This window comes from Harmonia axyridis, chromosome 2 (genome assembly GCF_914767665.1).
Source record: "Harmonia axyridis chromosome 2, icHarAxyr1.1, whole genome shotgun sequence".
In the NCBI taxonomy this organism is placed as follows: Eukaryota; Metazoa; Arthropoda; class Insecta; order Coleoptera; family Coccinellidae; genus Harmonia; species Harmonia axyridis.
Window position 1 is genome coordinate 33426437 of NC_059502.1, and position 11761 is coordinate 33438197.

Genomic DNA, 11761 nt, shown 5'->3' on the forward strand with positions numbered 1-11761 from the left:
AGTAAATAAGCGAAATTGTCGCATATAAGGCATTGAGAGACCATTATATCCACGAAAGTCGCTGTATGGTGTGCAATTTGGTCTTGTGGAGTAATTGGTCAGTATTTTCTTTTCTCGAATCCTTCTGATCGCTATAGCCAAATGATTGTCGATTTTTTGTGGCCTGAATTAAATGGATGAATTGGAAGAGATGTGGTTCCAGCAAAATGGTGCAAAAACCAAACATCATAATCCGTTTTGACTTCATTGCAAAAAAAGTTCCCAGGACGCGTAATTTCTCGTTTCGGCGATGTAAATTGGCCGCCAAGTTCTTATCTCCAAGAGGAAGGTCAAAAAAATATTTAATGGCCTGTTGTTAATCAGTAGAGATCTGGGATGTCAGGTTCAAGAGAAATAGAGACATCGGGAGAGAAGGGGAATCTGGCGTAACAAAAACAAAAAAAAACGGCGAAAGAGCTACATCAAATCAGATTTAAGTTGAGATATGATGACATTTCAAAATCAGACTGAATCTGGTAGTGAAGAATATTCTGAATCGATTGATTCGACTTCCGAATTCAACAAGAGTATGTTGAATTTGCAAAGTACTTCAGACTCCCTGAATACAGATACCGCAAGACTGCCGAAAAAGAAAGGTCGAACCGTCAAACTGTATCTAGCCACTCAGAGTTGGGGACACAGAGACTTGGAAACATAAAGAACATATTTGGTTTTCTGCCAGCTAACAACTGTAGTTTACCAAAAAAATAATTCCGATCCGGGCATGTGGAAGTTTCCCATAACGGATTAAAAGTAAGTTTTTATTCAGAACACCCTGTGCAGTGTGGAAAATGTGTACGAACACTTGGACGTTGCCTCATCGTTTCTAATCATTTCATTTTCTTGTTGTGTGGGATATTTTAATTTTGAGAGAATTTACAGCACTTTATATGGTACCGTAGTTGTACGAGAAATTGATGTATTGAATCGCAATGCTCTTAACTAGTTAATGCTGATAATTGATACACCGAAGAAAAGTGTACATAAATTCCATGAAAAGGTTTATTATATGTTTTGTTATGTTTTTCGACCTATATCTTCGCAACAAAGCGCTTTTTCAAATATCATCAAAGGATGAAATATCCTTGAAATAGTCCAAGGAATAACCTCTTGAATTTTTGCCGCATGTTTACCTTGTAAGTGCGAATTGGAGAAAAATTAAAGTATTCAAAAATCGAAATTAGTTCTATTCACAGAGCTTTTATACTCCATATTTCAAAATTTCTTCATGGACAATTGCTAGATGCTTTGTGAAATAAGATTTCGTAGGGTAATATAATTAATGATTTTGCGAATTTAAAACCTCGCAAAAAGGTATTGTTCTGCTTTCATAATTTAACTCAAACTGTTAATAATAATAGATAATTAAGAAATAAAATGTATTGTATTGTTTTTAAACTGTGAGTGTAATAAAAATATTTTTCCTACTAGCGTTTCGAAAGTATTACTTTCCACATTTTTTCATTTTTCCACGTTTGAAAAGTAGTACTTTTTCATATTCGTGCGGAAAAAAAGCCCTGCTATTCACATATCGCACGCATATGCATGCGGAAAGTGAATAGCAAGGGTTTTTGCGGACGCAAATATTAAAGAGTCGCATCAATTATAAAATTTTGGCATGTCTCTATGCGCCAATCATAAAATTCAAACGTTTCTCTATGCGGCTGAGCGCACAAAAATATAATTTCTTAAAACGTCAGTCGGTATCAAGTATGAAGACGAAAACTCTCCGTGAAAGTGTTTCATTTACGCTAGTAGGAAAAATATTGTTCCTAACTCATGTGGAAAGTGCCTTTTCCGCACTCGACAGCTTAAACGAACTCCGCTTCGCGTCGTTCGGTCAACTGCAGTCCCTTGCGGAAAAGTATCACTTTCCACACTTGTTAGGAAAATAACTACTTCAGCGTACACCGAATGTATATTTTCTGTAGTACGTTTCTACAAAAAATATACATTTGGTGTACGCTGAAGTACATCATTTTTTATTGCAGTTGTAATAAGTGGGTATAAAGGACAAAGAAAACTATACTCTAATTCTTTTACAGCCTATTAAATAAAAGACTTGGGGTCGACATAGAGAGTTTTTTCTTTCTCTTTTATACGTATATTTTCTATGTGAGTTTTATTTATATTGTGTGAGTAGGTATTGTATAGTTTAAAGACATAAACCTTACATAATTTTAAACGAAGTGGCTCAAAATATATTCTTTCCTCAAAATAATGTTTTTTTGATAATTCATTGCTTTGAAGATAATAATCAAGGATCTGACACGATAACTCAGTTCTCAATGATACCAATCATACAGAAAAAGTTGATGCAACGAGGATGATGGAGAACAAATCATAAAGTTCGAATTTTATTGATTGAAAATGTAATCAATATAATTGTGAACTGAGGTAACGAAATTCAGAGGCGGCAAAAGTTGTATAGCCTTTAGGCGACAAATCTGTGATTCCGCAATGATGAACAGCAATACATTATTTAATACAATAATGAAGCGAATATCGTAATAATGAACAAAGAGCCTCGCAAAATATATCTTGCTCCGCCTCTGGTCACTAAATAGATCGAGTTAAATTGGCGAGAATTTTTGCGACAAATCAATGCTCTGATCCAATTCAGTTCCACTAGATTAAAATATTCCTTATTCGATCGGGTTTTTTTCCCAGGACCCAACATCAACCGACGATTCCTACAACGAGTTCCCATCGAAGTCTTGAAAGAGTAGACGAACAATATAGTGTTTTATGGTGATCCCACAGTGTCAGTGGGTGGCACACACGTAAGAATCGGCTCGGTCTTGCACCTGAGTATGTGAATAGCCGCCACACTGGCGCCTCTACCGACTCCGACGGTCCGGTATGAATGGATTGTCCAACCGGTCAAAGCTATGTTTCTTATAGGATTGCGTAGGTCCACATGTTTATGGCGAAAGAATATTATGAGAGAATCAAAGTCGGGTAACAAGCCGTGCACAACTTACATACACGAGTATTATATAAAATGACACTTGTATAAATGAATAATTGAATGTGTTCATTAATTCAATACTGCCGTTGCAATAACCAAGGCATTATATTATAATTTATGTCGGACTGTATGTAAACATGTTTTAATTGAAAATTGATTTTGTTAGAGCCGAAGATAGGTATTAAGGATGTGGGTAAACGGAATTGGATATTATGTTATAACCTATTCAACCCTTCATTGTGTCTGAATAAATGAATGTTTATTATATGGTTTTTGTAGACTCGATAATTTACCCAAAAATGGCTATACCCACGGTTATAATACAAGGACTAGGAACAACATCAAATCGAGCTATATGAGATTAAAAAAGTCAAAAAACGGTCCAAATGTTATATCACATAAACTCTTCAGCGAACTGATTGAGGTTTTAAAAAAACTGTACTCTCTTTCCTACTACATAATGCCTTCTGCAACGTGCATGAATTAAGTTTTTGATTTGTCTGTGACTGGTCTATTGTTTGTGATACTAATTGTGAATTCTTGCAAGTGTTGCTGATATTTCATAGTTTTACTTATAAGTATTAAATATGATAATAATCCATAATTAGAAAAAATTGCATGACGTTTGCAATACAATGTAGAGATAACTGAAGCAAGCACGAATAAATTACCTGTATCTGTATCTGGAATACGTGTTCCAGGTGTAGTGGATATCGAAGAAGAAACACTACAAATATTGAACTATGGTTCATTTTCATCTCAAATATCACATAATTTTTCATTCATACTAAGGAAAATCATATACCGGGTGTTACAAAAAAAGTTTCAATATTTTGGGAGCTGTTTATAAACTTCAAGAAAGTGAAAAATGGGTCCGCAAATTTGTCGTTTTGGACCTACAAGCAATTAACGGTTTTCAAATCAACTACTAGCATAACCAAATACGACATTCGATTTATTTTCAGATGTCTTGGTTACTTATTGTCTAGACGTGGTACTTTTAAATCAGTGGATTAATATTTGGTTTATTCCAAGGAGATATGGATAGGATGAGGAGGACCTGCTAGATCTACCGAATTGAATTCTTTTGACCTTTTTATTTGGGGTTATTTGAAAAGTTTAGTGTATGCAACGTCAGTGAATAACATCGAATAGTTGAAAAGTAGGATTGAACTATCGTGTCAGTCGATACGAAAACAACCAGGTCTTTTCGACAGAGTACGTATTTCCTTCATGCGACGATGTACAGTGCATCCCATTTTGGGTGAGACTGCCAGGTTTCTCGCTTGTTATTTAAGATAGAGCCTTGCGGTTTTCACGTTCCTGTCCTACTTTTTCGTGAAACTCAAGTAGGTCTAATCAGATTTTGCATAACTGTTTCCGTTCAAGAGATACAGGGTGATTTTGGAAATTGATACTTTTCGGACCCCTCCTTTATCTCCGAAGTTATTAGGAATAATACTGAGGTAAAAACTACGTCTGATTCAGAATTCTGCGTAGAATCCAGTAGCGTACTCAATTTTTTTTTTCGGGGTATGGTTTTGAAGATTCAATACAAACCTATATTTTTTTTAATGGAACACCCTATATATCATTACTTCGTTGAATTCGTTATTTTTTTCCCTTCAAAATGATATATGATACTATATAGGTAGGATGGTCAGAAATGTTAAAAAATACTAAAACATCAAATAATGATGATTTTTTGTTAATGAGCAATGAATTTACCATATGAAAAAAAGGATCAATTGGATAATTTTCATTTGTGATTTTTATTCATAGTAGAGTAAGCAAACAAAGATAATACAATCATCACTAACATGAAAAACAAAACGTAGGTACCTACCTAATAGCAACAAATGAATAATACAAAAACTCATAAACATTGCATAATATCTTTCAGATTAAACTGTTCAAATTGTGGTCCATTTTCCCTAATACATATAATATACTACAGTAAAAGACATAACAGTCCCTAATAACTTCGTGCATCAACAGAGGCAGTTTTCCAGGATTTACAAAACCGCCCTTTTATAATATTAAATGCACTCAGGCGTATTGAAAAATTTTGTCAATTATGTATAAGAGAAAAATGGACAGTAATTTGAACAGTTTAATCTGTAAGATTTTCAATTATGCAATGTTTATGAATTTTTGTATTATTTATTTGTTGCTATTAGGTAGGTACCTACGTTTTGTTTTTCATATTAGTGATGAGTGTATTATTTTTGTTTGCCTAGTCTACTATAAATGAAAATCACAAATGAAAATTATCCAATTGATCCTTTTTTATATGGAAAATCCATTGCTCATTAACAAAAAATCATCATTATTTGATGTTTTGGTATTTTTTAACATTTCTGACCATCCTACCTATATAGTATCATATATCATTTTGAAGGGAAAAAAATAACGAATTCAACGAAGTAATGATACATAGGGTGTTCCATTAAAAAAAATATAGGTTTGTGTTGAATCTTCAAAATCATACCCCAAAAAAAAAAATTGAGTACGCCACTGGATTCTACGCAGAATTTTGATTCAGACGTAGTTTTCACCTCAGCATTATTTCTAATAACTTCGGAGATAAAGGAGGGGTCCGAAAAGTATCAATTTCCAAAATCGCCCTGTATCTGTTGAACGGAAACAGTTAGGAAAAATCTGATTAAACCAACTTGAGTTTCACGAAAAAGTAGGACAGGAACGTGAAAACCGCAAGGCTCTATCTTAAATAACAAGCGAGAAACCTGGCAGTCTCACCCAAAATGGGATGCACTGTACATCCTGCATTGAAATGAACTATGGTCACAGGGAACTTCTTCTATATAATACTATCAAGTAAAAAATACATCGAATATCTTCTTCAATTTATCGTATTTGATATACTTAGTACCTTATTTCCGGAAAAGCACAAAATTGGCATTGGGGTATTGGACCATCTACAGGATACCCTCAATAAAATCTATTATAATTGGATAAGAATTGTATAAATTCTCCAAAATTGGAAACACAGACCGACAGGCACTTGCAATCGGAAGCTAAATCATAATAATCTTTACCGGCGTAATATATTCAGTCATTAAACTTTTTTTGTTTCTTTGTTATTGTGTGAAAATTGAATTTGATCATTAATTTTTTATCAATGAGATGAGAAGTACTTATATCGATTCAAAATTTACCAAATATAGACGTTTGAGCAATTTGTTGAACAAACGCCACAAATTCTCACCTAAAGATTTATTATGGCTCATAAAAAACTATAAAAACAAAAAAGTACTAATCTTGAACAAGCAATATTAGTCCCGAATTTCGAAGTTTCATGTTAGAAAATAATAAAAGAATATTTATTAGGATAATTGATCGCAATTACTGAATATTTTAGGGTAGACAAAAACTTTATGTTTTTGTCGCATATTTCAATCCTATGATATAATAAAACAATAAACTGTTCCTGTGAACCAAAAAAAACTGAGAATTCTCTCTTAACCCCTCGCTAAAATGTTGTTCTCCTTCTAAATATGGAACTCGGACCTAATGATATCGATTTTATTACATATCCTTTCTTAAGGTCAAAGATAATTACTTCTCGCTCAATAAGGAGTCATTGAATTCACCAGTATTTATTTCAGATAATAAGGAAATATTCTAATATAAGTTTCATCAGTTGTTGATTTCTCGCTATCAGGAAACATCCTTAACAACTATAACTACCTGTACCTGTGGTTTGTCGTTTCAAATTCCATATTTTCATATCCTTGATGTCAATAATGAATTTCTATTATTTCATAATTCTGAGTTTGTAATTTTAGCATTAAGAATTTAAGCATTGGATTCTCAAGCTAATACAATTGAGATACTGGATAGAACAATTGATTTACATAATGTATATCAACTTTCCGCTCTCTAAAAAAGGACTTTTTTCAGAAAAATGAATTTATATACATATTTGGAATTATACTTATTAGTTATTGATTATGAAGTATAAACAGGCAATTGTGCCTATCATAGAGAAAGAAGAAGAAGAAGTTATTGATTACAATAAAAAACAAAAATCAAGAACTTGTAATGAAAGGCATGATATAGCATAAACATTTTTCATTTCAAATTCCTAATCTATCAATTCGAAAGTAATGCAATAGGAAATTGAAACATACAACTGAAATTCAGCTAGAAAAGTTTATTCCACGAAAATTCTAAATATGTGTCAGAGTACGGGCGCATTCAATATCTTTTCATTTTTAATCATTATTCATCTGGTGGAAACATAATAATGCTACAGTAATATTACTGTAGCATTATTAAACCTTAGAGGATTCACATTTTTGATTCAGAAATATTCGTTACCTGGATCTTTGGAGAACTTGACTAGGATTTTTAGTCATCTTAGTTTGACCACCATAACTTCAAGGATGTGTTGAAGTTTTTAGAAAAGGGGAGTCGATAAGGATTTCTTATTGTTTCATGGTTTTTATTGTACCTTTTTTTGACCCAATTGTACAGGACTTTGGAGCCTGATTGACGGACTGTTGGATTTTGAAATTCATCAACAAAGGATTTCCGGTTATACCGTAACAGTCGACTAGATTTTTGGCAGTCGATAAATACTTGCTGTTGTAAATATAGCATAATTGTTGTCTAAAGTATATAGTTGGAGAATTTATTGTGTGTAGGAGATTAGGATAGCATTAATATAATTAGATAGACCGAAATTAGTATAGTTAAGGTAGCTAAATTAATACAGGAATATATAGGCTTGAGTATTCATGTGTAGAAGAACTAATTAATAAAAGGTTGAGTAGGAAATTCTTTTTCTCTTTATAATATCCTTTTTTTTTTCTCGATACGAAATAATCAACACACGAAAAAATCCACTTTATATTTGGTAATCAAAAAAGTCAGACCACTTTTGTCAACAGAATGTATTTGATTATTGCATGTTTCCATTCCACCTTGACAAATCGGAAGGAAATAATAAACTTTCGTAAACGGGTAAAAAAAATTAACATAAATAACAAAAAAAACTACAACAACTAACACTATTACAATAGAATCGTAAAGGTAGCACTATTTATTTAATTCATTTCAGTTCAATCATGCGTTCTCATCAAATGTTATCATAAAATGGACCAACCATTTTATAATAACATACAATAACAACATATAAAATGTCATTCGTTTCATTATGAACATACAGCGTGCCAAAAAACTAACGTAACTCGTCAATAACTCTTGTATGAAGAATTATCAAGGAAAATCCTCGCTTCCGTCGATTTTTAATTTCAAAAGCCATTTATCCTGTGGTATTTCACACCCCCTACTCCTTAATTTTTTCAAATGGGAAAATATGGATTGAGATACATCAAATGAAAGGTTATTTGATTACTTATTCAGCGGTGTGAATGAAAGAAAAAATGGTTGCGCGGTTTTTTTTATTGAAACATTACAAAATAATCAATTGTGTATGGTTACTCGCTTTTTGAAATCGATGAGTTTCCCATTCAATGATGGAAAATAATTTTAATGATTTTAATGGTGTGCCTCCGCATTATGGAACTGAAGTGAGGAGGTATCTTGATGGCACATTTCATGAGAAATGGATTGGTAGAAGAGGGTCAGTTGAATGGCCACTCCGATCTCCAGATTTTAACCCTCTCTACTATTTTCTGTGGCGCCATACTATTCACCAAAATCAGATAATTTGGAAGAACTGCAATTTAAAATTCAGAGAGAAGTCGGAAGAATACCTGTTGCTGCGTTGAATAATTCATTGAGGAGTTTCGAAGAACGGCTTGCACATTGTCAAGTAGTCAACGGTGCTCAATTCGAACATTTATTACATTATAATTATTTTCCATCATTGAATAGGAAACTCATCGATTTCAAAAAGCGAGTAACTATACACAATTGATTATTTTCTAATGTTTCAATAAAAAAAAAACGCGCAACCATTTTTTCTTTCATTCACACTGTTGAGAAGGTAATCAAATTACCTTTTATTTAATGTATCACAATCCATATATTCCCATTTGAAAAATTATTACAGGGGTGCGGGGCGTATAGGGGGTGAGAAATATCAAATTCAAAAAAAGAATTCCATAATTTGCTTTTGAAATTAAAAATCGACAGGTGCGAGGATTTTCCTCAATAATTCTTCGTACAAGAATTATTGACGACTTACGTTACTTTTTTGGCACGCTGTATATTAATTACTCATAGTTTTTCTTATTCAAGAAAAATTATAGTCATCAATAAATCTCTGGCGCAATCAATATATTGTATAGTTTATAATTACCTAATAGTCCAAATAATAAACATCTCCATCATAATTTGACCCAAGTTATGTTGAGGGACGAAGAATGATTCTTTGTTGAACGTCGGCAACAACATAAAAAGATTAGCTTGACGAGGGTATGCAGACCAAGGTATAATATAGGGCGGTCATGGGCGTTTCGACAATCCTGAACCATTTTATATGTGACATTATGAATGACTGTTTTGAAAGACTGGTTAACCTTACGAGGGTTGTTGAAACGATATACATATCTGTGCTTTTATCTTGAACTACTTCATCGATTTTTTGCTGCTCACGGCTCATAATTTCTGATGATAAACTTCAAAGAAAAAATTTAACCTTCAGTTATCGTTTTTTTTTCATTCTAGGGATAAAGTTACATGAGTACATGACTAATAACAATGAAAACCCACTAGATTCAATGACTTATTCAGGATACAAAACGAAAATCTTCACAAAAATTGTTTCAACATGTAGTCATGAATTTTTGGTTGAAACCTCGCTAGATAATACTGTGAAAATAATAAATCATTGTACATAATTTTTTGTGTTTCCTGGCTTATTTTTCGACGTCAAAGATGTTCATTTCGAGAGAATTTACAACTATTTAGAATAAGAGATCTGTGACGACTTTATGTCTGTCGTGTATACCTAAGTCATCGGATTAAAAGGATTTTCTCTCTACTTTTTTGGATGCTTTTCCCAATGGAAAAGTTGAGCAGCAATAGCATTGTTGAAAATTCATGAAATAGATCAGGACAAATTTATCCTATCACTTCAATTAAACAATGGAGACATTTTATGAGTCCAAGAGTTCTGGAAAAATTTGTTCATTTTACCTTCTATTCTTCAATTCAAGACAACCCAAAAGCATCGAACCATCATGAAGAAACTGGAAAAACTCATAATGCATCAAATTTATTTTTAAATTCGATTACCCAATACTTGAAATCATGTATCAATAACAAACAATTTCATAAAAATCAAAATATCAATAACAGTACCTGGTATTAGTCAAATTAATACATAATGTATATTATTCATCAAATTCATTATGTTCGCTACAATCAAAATAGACCTTATCTGTAATATGTAATACCCAAGCAAATAATTCAAAAAATCTGCAAAAAATGGTTGAATTATATTTATGTATTTTATAAAAACGGGTGGCTCTAAATGATAATTTGGGTTGAAGAAAGGAAGAACGACAAGAGAGTAAACACGTTCAATCAGATTTGATGGGTTTCTGACCAGAAATTCGTTATAGTATTGCGAAATAATGAATTTTCTTTCAACAAAATTATACATTTTTACAATTCTATTTGCAATGCAAAATTGAAAATATATTCTTTGAAAAATATATTCACACTGGAGGGTTCAGTGACAGCTACAGAACCCTCAAAGATTATATTGGTATCAATTTTTTTTTAATTGATTTTCAAATATTAATATTAATTAATTATTAAATATTAAGGCATATTCCATCCTGAATATAAAGATTAATTAGTTATGAATTTTGTCCTTCATTAATTCTTTTCTTCATTAATTTGTGCATTTTTCGTATGTCACTTTTTACATTATAAATATTCAAGATGAGCCCCCCTCCTTAACAAAAATCCTGACTACGCCACTGAATCTTCAAGACTTGACAAAATGTCACTTTGATGAACAGACAAAATAGAGCACCACGAAAAAACTAAATTAAGGATGGAGCTCAAACTCCTTGGCTTTTTGAATGACCAATTCTCGACAGACTGTAAGTACATATAAATTAGATTTCGAGAATTCTTTTTTCTTATTGATTCCTTGTTTTTTACCCTTGGTATAAATTACATCAACCATAGCTAGACTATTTTAAGCATGTTTTGTCCTTGGATGATTTTTGAAGAACCTCTTTGTTTCGAAGATACAGGGCGAACAACATTTTTCATATTTTTAAAATTAATAATAGTTTAAATAAAAATGCGTACCGCACTGTGTTTACTAAGTACGTACAATTTATTTTTAAATTTGTTTAACAACATTCCAATTACTAAAAACGGCCAGTTTTTTGACTAAAAATTGATAAGTGCAGATGGTAAAGGAATACAGATTAAACACGGTTTTCATTTGAATTAATAAGAAATGATCCTGGTGTTTTTGAAAGGGTTCGGCAGTCAATGAGGAGAAGATTGGATGCTTGTATGCTGGCTAGAGGTGGTCATTTTCAACAGTTTTTGTAGGTTGAGTTGAATTTTCATGTAATTTTTCATAATAAAATGTTATTATCTGAAATTTTGTTTCCCCTATATCTTCGAAACAAATAGGTTTTTCAAAAATCATCAAAGGACAAAATATTCTTAGAATAGTCCAAGGAACAACCCCCTGAATTTTTGCCGCATGTTTAGGAAACACCCTGTATATATGAAAATCCCAGATTGATGAATCGAAACTATCTACTCACAAGAAAATTTTTGAAC